This window comes from Panthera onca, chromosome B4 (assembly GCF_046562875.1).
Source record: "Panthera onca isolate mPanOnc1 chromosome B4, mPanOnc1 haplotype 2, whole genome shotgun sequence".
Classification (NCBI taxonomy): Eukaryota; Metazoa; Chordata; class Mammalia; order Carnivora; family Felidae; genus Panthera; species Panthera onca.
This window is the reverse complement of record NC_138345.1, coordinates 83,341,942-83,352,537: the sequence shown is the minus strand read 5'-3', so window position 1 is coordinate 83,352,537 and position 10,596 is coordinate 83,341,942. Positions and strand designations below refer to the sequence as shown.

Below are 10,596 nucleotides of genomic sequence, written 5' to 3'. Positions count from 1 at the left end.
AAAGAAATGTCCCCGGGCCAATGTTGGGAGACAGTGGGTTACCCAACTAAGCTGCCAGGCCTGAGGACAAAGGTTAGAGATGAAATTCCTCTTCAGATCAATAGCCTTGTTGGGAAGCCTGGAGGAAAAGGGAGAGATGAGAGGTTTTTAGGCTGAGTGTTAAAGGGTGACTGACTCTCAAACAAGAGGGGTCATTAGCATGACACTTCCTGTCACTATCGTGGGGATAATTGAGAATTATATTTTCCTTTGCCTGGTCCTTCTCAAAGCCCCATGCCCCTTTTCTCCCTCCCTGAGGTTCATAATGCAGAATCCTTTGTTAGTCCTTCCCACCCCTATCCCGTTAGGTTTTACCCAGCTGGGATCCAGATTAGCCAGTATGAAGGTTAAGGCAAAGGAGGGGAAGTGTTCCAGCCAGGTCTTCTGTGTCCTCAGTGGGAAGTCTGAAGGTGGGAATGGGGCTTGAGTGCTAGATTTACTCACCTTTTGGGGATTTGTCTGTTTAGGAAGAGAAATTTTGAGATTTCTCAGAATCCCCGGTCCTCCAAAGGTCCTGACCAGTGGCTCTCCAGGGAAGGGCCTGTGCCCCCATAGCAGGGATTTACCTGGCAGGAATGGTGGGTAGAGTTAGGAAGAGAGATTTTTTTAAAAACTAGATGACCTTGGTCAAAATTCTGTCTCTTCCTTTTATTAGTGGCGTGACTCTGGGCAAGTTTCTTGACTTCTCTTGCTTTAGTTTTTTCATTACAGAAGTGGGAAAAATGGTTACCCATGATACCAAAATCCGAAAAAACCCATAATCCTTTTTTTTTTTTTTTTGATAACTCATATGGTGACTAAGTCTGACCTGAACACAGGGGAGGTTATCTATGATCTTTTTAAAAAGTGTACTGAGACTATTTATACATTTTTACTCCAAAAATATTAATTGATTCTGGGATCCTACTCCTAGGGGTGTTGTGTAATATATAGCATATGTATCATTTTACCCTTTTAAAACTTGAAATTTTCTGAATTCTGAAACATGTCTGGCCCAATAGATTTTGAATACAGGATTATAGATCTGTAATGATTATCTCAGAGCCTTGAGATTTAAACAATTTTGTAAAAACATTTACACTGGCTGTCACATAGCAAGTGCTTAATAAAAGTTTATTATTTCTGCTATGTAGGTTTGTTTGTGGACCAGAGTAACCTGTGCCTCTAGATGTGCTGAAGAAATTCTGCCACTATTAGCCCTTCTGGACTCTTCTTTCCTAGAAGCCATGCCCCCAATCACCATCTGCAGTGCAGTAACTTTTCAAGTCATATCTGTTGCTTACCATTATATTACTAGCATTGCACATAGTGCCTGATCTGTGATATAGGTGTTTAAAGGTGTGGAAATTCCCTCCCCCCAAGTTTTATTGAGAGATAATTGCTACGCATCACTGTATATGTTTAAGGCACACCGCATATAACTTCTCTGTAGCTTACTCAATCTCCCTCACCTCTAAGAGCTAATTGCTCCTTCTGGCGCCTCCATAGCACATTGAACATATCTCTATAGCACATACATGGCACTGTAATTATTTGATTATTATTCTTTTTGCCTACTGCAGTTCTTGTGACATAGTAAATATTTAATGGTCGAATTCTATCACCGTAAGACTACAATGCTTCTCGGAGGGAATTGGTCAGTAAATGATCCAAATACATCTAATCAATAACTAAATTGATTTGCCTAGAACAGACAGAATGGGGGAGGTTGCAACTTCAAATGACTCTTAAGGAAAAGAACTCTATCTTGAAAGGAGGTGGTAAGTGATTTTAATAGGACGGACTTAAAACTGCTTTTACGTAGAGTTACATTTTTACATCTGGAAAAAATGGACATTCACCTACTACATCTTCGTCCATTTATACCATAAACATTTATTGCGCATATTGGGTGCAAGATTTACTGTCCTAAGTGAAAGGCTATTTTGACAGTGCTCTGTACACTTAAATTACTTTACAGTAATTAGTATTATGTTTTAATCTTGGGTGAATCTGACAGGCTTGATGGATTTAAGGTGGACTGAGGATCGCAGTGGATCTGGATTGCCGGCCTGAGACACAGGTAACGCGGAGAGAGCGACAGAGAGAGAGAGCGAGCGGACGTGTGTGCCGGGGAGGAGAACGCGAGGGCAGGCTGGGTGGGTGACCAGGTAGGGGGCGTCTGCAGCGGTGGAAAGGGGCACAGAGAAGCGGGGACGCGCGGGGCGCAGGACGCGCTGACGATTACGCTAGACGTGGTGACGTAGCGCGCAGGCCGCAGCGGGGGGCGGACTCTGGGCCTTTCTTCCCCTTCTGATTTTCCCCCTCCCCCCTTTTCTCCCTTTCCGGGTTTGGTTCCCCCCTTTTCTCCCCCTCTCCCCCTTCCTTCCCAAGCCCCTTTCCCCTCCCCCGCCCCAGTCCCCCCTGCTCCCCCGCCCCGGGCCCCGGGGAAACCCCCGCCGAGAAGAGCCCGCCCCCAGAAGCGCGCCGCCGCCGGCCGTCGGGGCCGAGCCGCAGCCGAGCGGCCGTGGGCCCGGGCGGCGGGCGGAGACGCGGGCGCCCTCCCTGCTACGGCCCGCGTGAGGTGAGGCCACCTCCCGGCCGAGGGGGCGGGCGGCGCGGGCTGCCCGTGGGGAGGGGGCGTGGCGGCCGTGCGGGCTGGCGGGCGGAGGCCCCTGGCCTGGGTTCCCCGCGCTGGAGCTATCCGGGCCTGGGGGCGGTGGGTCAAGGCCGGAACCCACCGTGAAGGACGGCCCTGAGGCCCGAGACGCCCCGAGTGTGCGCGGGGAGCCCAGGCGAGAAGCGGAGGAGTGGGGGGCGCGGGGAGGGCGGGGGGCTGGCGCCACCTGTGGCCTGTGCGGTGGGAGCTAAAAACTGTTGCGCCCTTGTAGTGCCTTGGGGTGACTAGCTCCATGTGTTTCTTGGGTCTCCGTTTTCCTTCGAGCGTTGGAAAAATGGGAGGGAAAGGTGTTGGAGCGTTTCGAATCATGCTGGTGTCCGAGTTGTTGGAGGACTGGGCTCCGACTAGGAACATACAGGGAGATGTTTCTGGAGCTTAAAAGTTGGGCCTACATTAGGCTCATAACTCACCCTTGAGCTTTTTAAAACTCTTCCTGATTTTGGTAACTCCACAGAGTATTCATTCAATGAATCGTTCTTGGATGAGGATGAGACATGTTTTCCAGGTTTATTGAGGAATAATTGACATACATTATTGTGTATGTTTAAGACACACAACTTTATGGTTTGATTTACGTGTATTGTGAAATGACTATCGAAATAGGTTCAGCCAACATCCATCATCTCGTATAGATAGGATAAAAAGAAAAAGATAAAAAGTGTTCCTTGTGATGAGAACTCAGGATTTACTCTATTAACAACTTTCCTGTATATTTCATAGAAGTGGGAACCATAGTCTTCAGGTACATTACATCCCTAGTACTTGAGTATCTTATAACTGAAAATTTGTGCCTTTTGATCACCTTCCTAGAATTCCTCCTCATCGTACTCTCTGCTTCTGGTAACCCACAAGTCTGATCTCTTTTTCGATGACTTTGGTGTGTGTGTGTTTAATTCTACATATAAGTGATATCATACAGTATTTGTCTTTGATTTTAAGTGCCTTCCAGGTCTACCCATGTTGTCACTTATTTTTTATGGCCGACTAATATTTCCATTATATATATATATATATGTATATATCACCCAACTTTATTCATCCATCCGTGGACACTTAAGTTGTTGGTGTGGGAAAATTTAAATTCAGATCCCAGTTGGATGAACGTTCTTGTATACATTTTTTTCAAATAGACTTAACTGAAATTGAGAAGCCTGAATCCTGTCTGATGGTGGTAGGCAACATGGAGACTGAAGAAGGAGGTGACAGGTTCCACTTAAGGAGTGTCACACATTCCTAACATTTTATTGTATTTTTGGATAGTCAGATTGGCAAATTAATTGTTAGCGGATCCTCTTTCTTTCTCATGTATTTTTTCCATTTCCTTCTTCCAATATTTCCTTTTTTCTATCAAGACAAAAATGATTTAAATTGGGGTGCAAAGTAGTAGGTTAGTTAATTCAGTTCACTTTTTAGTTGTGTTTTTCTTCCCTCATTGCTGATCCCAGAGGTTGAGAGGACAGAGAACCTGTGATGCCTGATGAACTGTTAGCAAAAGTTAAATTTCAGAGTTGCAGTTCCAGCTGTCTTTGTGTCCACTGTAAGATCTATATTGTAGATCTCCGCAATTTAAAGCAAAATTTTAAAAATTTACATATGTAAAAATAGGGTGTCTGATATTTTTTAATGGAAAAGAGTCTGAAGAGGAAATAGCTTCCTTGCTTTTCAGAATAAAAACCAAAGACTTTACAAATGTCTTTAAAGCCCTGGATCTGTAACCCTCTCCCCCCGACCCCCCTCCTGTGCTCTCCTGGCTGTTCTTGAGCACACCAGGCTCACTTCTGCCTCAGGGGCTATGCACTTACTCCCCAGATCTTCCTGGATTACTGTTTCTTTTTACAACTGCATTGCTTTGTCCCCTCACCTCCTTCAGGTCTTTATTCAACTGTCACTCAAACAGTGACATTTCCTTGGCTTGATAAATTGCAAAGCAACCCCCCCCCCCCCCGCCATTTACATAACTCCTATCCCACTTCTCTGCTTTATTTTCCTCCTTACCACTTAGCAACCTATAACATAGTTTATGTTTGGTCCCCCCCGCTAGAAAGTAAACTTAATAAGGGTAAGTCATCTCATTAATTGCTGTGTCCTCAGCACTTAGCATAGCACTTGACATGCATTGGGTGCTCAACAAGTCTCTCCCAGTCCTGAATTTCTGGTCATGATTGGTTGTCCTTGGAGGTGTGGAATTCATTTTCACTAGGATTTTGTGAGGTACTCCTTGGAAGAATTTGAGATCCTTTTTCTGTCATTTCTTGCCACATTTCTCAAGTCTTGTGCTTTCAGGTCATTGAATGAAAGCACTTCGAAGGCAGAGAGGATGGAGCCTGGGGGATTTTTGTATTGGTCCTAGAGGAAGATTGTCTCAGATTTCATGTGACTAGAATTTTTACCTGCTGTTTCAGGCTCTTCCCTTGATGTTTGTTCACTTTCCTGATCAGACAACTATCACTGTCCTTACCTCTTTGGCCTCAGGGTGCCGAACAGGCTGGTTCCCCTTTGAATTTTTCAGTAGACTGAAGATATTAATATTTATAGCATGGGTTGTATGGGTAATATTTTTCCTCCATTCATGTGGAGCCAGTTGAGCTCAAAAGCTAAGATACCTTTCTCTAGCAATGATGGAGTGGTCAGTTTCCGGGGAACATCGTATCCTTTTTTCCCACAAATCCTTTTTTTGGGGCATTTTTAGCAACTAAGTTCTGTATTAAGTCTGAAGATAAAAGGAGCAGGCCTCCTGAATTCTGTGGATTATCCCTCATTATTTTTTCCTTTCTCATTTCTTGATTGGTGCATTTGTTACCTTCTCTGGCTAGAGTGGCCTAGATGAGGTTTCTCTTTGGGGCAGTGCTGGCCACTTTTCTCCGGCTTAGGAAGGCAAAGGGGGTGAGATAGTGCTTTTAACACTTTGTGGGAAAGCTGGTGGCAAAGCCTAAAGTTTTTGCTTACATCTTTGCCAGGACATTGAAAGCTGCCAGGCCTATGAGAGAGCAGTTTGTGGTAGGGTGGAAGAACTGGGGATCTTTATCTATTGGACTGGATGAAGTTCTGATATGAATGTAAAGAATTAACAACATCAGAAGTATAATAGTAGTTCTTATTTTGTGAATGATTTCTGACGTAATCTAGGCAGATTGAGAAGCACTTCTACCAAACATCTGTTGCCCCCCTTTAAATCCTTTTCGCAAAGTTTCTAGGAAGTCTTTGTGATACTCCAGAGATAACTTAAACATCTGTGTGCCATGTTGTCACCTCTTGCAGATAATACTGAGTACTGACAATGTTTCAGTGTCGATAATGGTTTGGTAATGGTTTCTGAATGACGCGGTGCTTATTCCTGTGCCACATCTCTTCATAACCCAAGGAAAGCTTTTAAGAAAAAGCACATTTTGAGGAAGGGATAGTAAGTGTTGCATTTTGGTTGCATGATCTCAGGAAATGCAGAGGAATTTTGTGAAACTGTGTGTGTGTGTGTGTGTGTGTGTGTGTGTGTGTGTGTGTGTTTTAAAGGTTTTTCTTTGCCTCCTTGTAAGACTGGATAAGGGACTCTGAGTGTCCCTGTGTGGATTGTGCTGCCAACTTACAAGTAGGAAAAATAACTGGACTCATGGCTTGAATGTGTGTGCATGAATACAGTTGGTGGGTCTAATTTTAGAGACCTTCTTCATACACAGTGGCTTCAGTATTTTCCTCCAGCTGTATCCTTCTTACTCTCTGTGTAGAAAACATTTCTCTTACTAGTCTTTTAGTGGTTGGTTAACTTTTGTTCTTACCATGATTGCTGGTTTGGCAGTGTAGCAGGTGTTCCATCTTTCCAATGAAGTTACTCTGTCCATTCCTTCCTAACTTTGAGTTTATCTCTGAAAACAGAGATGGAAAAGATATCTTAACCTTGATCAGTTTTAACTCCTTTTTGAGTTCCTTTAGATTTCCTTAGCATATATCTGCCTTCTCCAACACTTAAAATTGATATTGAAATCTCTCTTAATTACAATAGTCTGTGGTGATTTCATCATTTTTCACTTGGGAGGTATGAAAGGCTAGATTCTGGTATGCTTCTTAATTGCAGGTGTCCTTGCTACTTTTCAGCAGGCAGGGTCTCTTATGAGTTGGTCATTGGTTTGAGCCTATACTGGGAAAGCGATTTCAGCTTTCTAGTTTTGACAGTAAGTTTCCCAGAGTGCTTTCCTGTGCTTAAAAAAAAAAAAAAAAAAAAAAAAAAAAAAAAAAGAACTTACCAAATTGGGCACCCCAGCTAGAGATGAGAGAAAAGGTGCAAAAGCCTCAGGTGGTTATGTCTCCCCATAGTCAAAACACTTTTGGTATCTTTAAAGGACTCATTCTGTTCCTGTTTGTTAACCACAGAAGCATCAAAAATCTTTCATTCCCTTTAATTACTTGCTTATTTGTCACACTCTGACTTTTCTAAATTGTCAAAGACTTCGATTTTTCCTGGGAAATAATTTGCAGGCGTTTTTGGGTATTTTCTTAGGGGGAAAAAAATGAAGCTAAATTGTTAAATGTTCCTGTAAGTTCTCTTCTCTGAGATCAGTGTTCTGATTCTTCTATTTTTCCAAGATGTTAATAGTATATTTTACTGCCTCTTTTTTTTTTTTTTTTCCCCTCATTGAAGATCTTTTGCAAGCAAGTAAAAACTATAGTTTGGTACCCATACAGTTACTCAGAGGTCCTGAAAGATTTCAGCTTAAGTCCTTATAGAGCTAGAAATGTAAGAATTTCTAGCTTATAGAGCTAGAAATGTAAGAATAAATGAAGTATTAGCAGGGTTTAAAAGAACTCATTTATTTCTCATAGGTATTTGTTGATTGTGAGTCAGTAGTGGAGAAATAAAAAGCTGGTCAAATTTTAGTCAATTCTATCTAGACCTTTTGGAGGTAATTTTGCTCCCATTATTTTATATATACTTGTCTAATGTACAGAATAGAGATAGACGGTTTTAACTTCATTAACTAGTTTCCTTTGCCACTTGGTCTGTTACCTTCCTTGTGTGGATGCTTTTGATATATTTCATGTTGATAACATTTGTGTTACAGTGTTTATTATTAATACTGATCAAAACCATATCTGCAAAGCACTTTTGTCTTTCCTAAAAGCTCATTGGATCTTAAAATGGTGGCAACATTTATATTAAAAGACTAAATTTTCCAAGTAACGTAGTTCATATTTTTTGTGGAGGCAGAGTTTTTGTTGCATATGTCTGCTGTAAGAATTTATGTATGATTTTGGTATGTGAGCAGCATTGTGGGCATTAGGTAATTCTTTGTCCCTTGGAGCACTGGGTGGATTAGAGTTGTAAAAGCTTCTGGGGCGCCTGAGTGGCTCAGTCTGTTAAGTGTCTGACTCTTGATTTCGGCTCAGATCATGATCTCACAGTTTGTGATATCAAGCCCCACATCAAGCTCTGTGCTGCCAGGGCGGAGCCTGCTTGGGATTCTCTCTCCCTCTCTCTCTGCCTCTTCCCCACTCATACTTGCTCTCTTTGCTCTCAAAATAAATAAACATTAAAAAAAAAAAAAAAGATTTGTTAAAGCTTCTGTAAGCTTCCTAACAGAGAATTAGAGGAAAGTAATCAAGGCAGTGACAATCCAAACTTAATAATGAATGCATTTGAAATACATTTTCTCCCCATGCTCACAAATTGTTCCTTTTCCTTACTCTTCCTTTGTGATTCTGTGGGAAAAGGGAAGAAGAAATTGTAGGACAGTAACCAGCTGATAACATCCAGGAAACAGTGCAGTATGGATAGGTAGCAGGTGAATGTCTACCCACACAAGAAGTGCTCAACTAGTGTTTCTAATGCTCTTGGTGGAGGCAGTTCCCAGCAGCCATCAACGATTTGTGGGAAGAACATGGTAGACTTTGTTAAGTGTGATGGACCCCTTTTCATCCTTATTTTATTCCACTGTTCTGCAGCATTTGTCACTGTTGACCCCTCTCTTGAAATGTTTCAGTGACACTAATTTCTTTTCCAGTTGCATTCCTGGGTCTTTTGCTCCTGCCCATCCCTTAGTGTGTGTTTTCCTTAAGATTTCTGTTGTATTCTGCCTCTCTTCCTCTGGTTCTTAAACCTTAATGGCATAAATATCTCTTGGAGAATTTGTTAAGAATGTGGCTTACAGGGGCCACTGCGCTGGGTGGCTCAGTTGGTTAGGTGTCCTACTTTGGCTCAGGTCATGATCTCGCAGTTCGTGAGTTCAAGCCCCGCATCAGGCTCTGTGCTGTCAGCACAGAGCCCGGAACCTGCTTACGATTCTGTGTCTTCTTCTCTCTCTCTGCCCCTCCCATGCTTCAGCTCTGCCTCTCTCTCTCAAAAATAAATAATCATTACCAAAAAAATTTAAAAAAGAAAAAAGAAAATGTCTTAAAAAAAAAAAAAAAAGAATGTGGCTTACAAAAGCCTTTATGATCTGGCCCCTGCTAGCTTCTCTGACCTACCTTGTACCACACTTTCCTGTTCTTCCTATGCTCCAGCCATAGTGGCTTTTTTCTGCCCCAGGGCCTTTGTACTTGTAATTCTTTTTGCCTGAACTGTTCGCCCAGATCTTCACCTGCCTTACTTCTCTACTCATTATTCAAGTCTCAGCTCAAATGCTTCTTCCTCCATAGACTTTCCCAGACTACCTTATCCAGAATAATTAATCTCCCCTTTTGTGCTTTAGCACATTCCTCTCTTTCATTATCTCCATAGCACTTACCACTATTTTAAATTATCTTGTTTGTTTTCTTGTCTGTAGTCTGGTTTACACCTAGAACTTAAACCCTATGAAAACAGGGATCTTATTTATATTCTAACTGCTATATTCCTAGTGCCTAGAATAGTCACTCAGTACACATTTATTGATTGAGTGAATGAATGAATGAATGAATGAAATGTAGATTCTTATGTCTTATCTCCAGAGATTTTGATTTAGTGGGCTTGGGATGAAGCCAAGGAATTTATTATTTTTGTTTGTTTAAAAAAATTTTTTTTTAATGTTTATTTTTGAGGGGGGGGGGGAGGGGCAGAGAGAGAGGGAGACACAACTCCAAGCAGGCTCTGGGCTCTGTGCTGTCAGCACAGAGCCTGAAGCGAGGCTCGGACTCATGAACCACAAGGTCATGACCTGAGCTGAAGGGGGACACTTAACCTACTGAACCACCCAGGCACCCCTAAGGAATTTATACTTTAACAGAAATTCCAAGTGTTTCTGATGTCTCTGGTCAGTTGTCTTGGATGACATTTAGAAAAACCTTGCTGTACACAGTCAGTCAGTTTAATCCATCCTGATGGCTTCACTTGTGTCTGTTACTATAAGCTGCAACTTATGAGTCTATCTCCAGTTCTGATCCCTCGCCTGATCTCTGGGCTCATTTCTTCAGTGTTCTCTTGAACATCTCCACTTGATTGTCGCCTAGCATCTCAGATTCAACATGACTAAAAAATAATTTTACCATGGAAATTTTTTCTTCAGAGTTCTTTTTTTTTCTGTTAATGATATCACTTAGGTGCATAAGCCAGAAACCTTGATGTTACACTCCAGTCCTTACTCTCACACTCAGTCATGATAAAGTTATGTAGATTTTTCTCCTCAGTCTGTCTTGAATCCTTCCATTTCTCTTCATCAACATTGCCACTTTATGAATTCAGGAGACCATCATCTCTCATCTGGATAACTGTGATGGGCTTTAACTGGCCTTCCTGTCCTAGCTCCTTCTGATCTTTCATTTAGTTCTGTACCCTTCAGCCAAAGAAAACTAAAATCTGTTTTCTGTTGCTTACAACCTTTTAGTATCTTCTTTTTGCTCCCAATACAAAGGCTAGGCTTTTTTTTTTTTTTTTTTTAAACCTGGGTGTTTTAACCTCATCTGCTGTATATTTTGCTGTAGTTCTTTGCTTTCAG

The 10,596-nt window shown here is 42.1% G+C and overlaps 1 protein-coding gene across 24 annotated transcripts in view; it reads left to right on the top strand.

The window, feature by feature from the left end:
• The first annotated feature begins 2,364 nt into the window (after positions 1–2,364).
• The window catches only part of R3HDM2 (R3H domain containing 2), a 161,490-nt gene continuing 153,258 nt past the window's right edge, over positions 2,365–10,596 (top strand). For 11 of the 24 annotated variants that reach the window (XM_060657199.3, XM_060657205.3, XM_060657206.3 and 8 more), the window contains exon 1: positions 2,366–2,602. The gene's annotated coding sequence lies outside the window, so the exon portion shown is untranslated. Of the gene's footprint in view, positions 2,603–10,596 lie in introns of all 24 variants that reach the window. The other 13 variants (XM_060657211.2, XM_060657186.3, XM_060657189.3 and 10 more) reach the window with 4 other exon arrangements.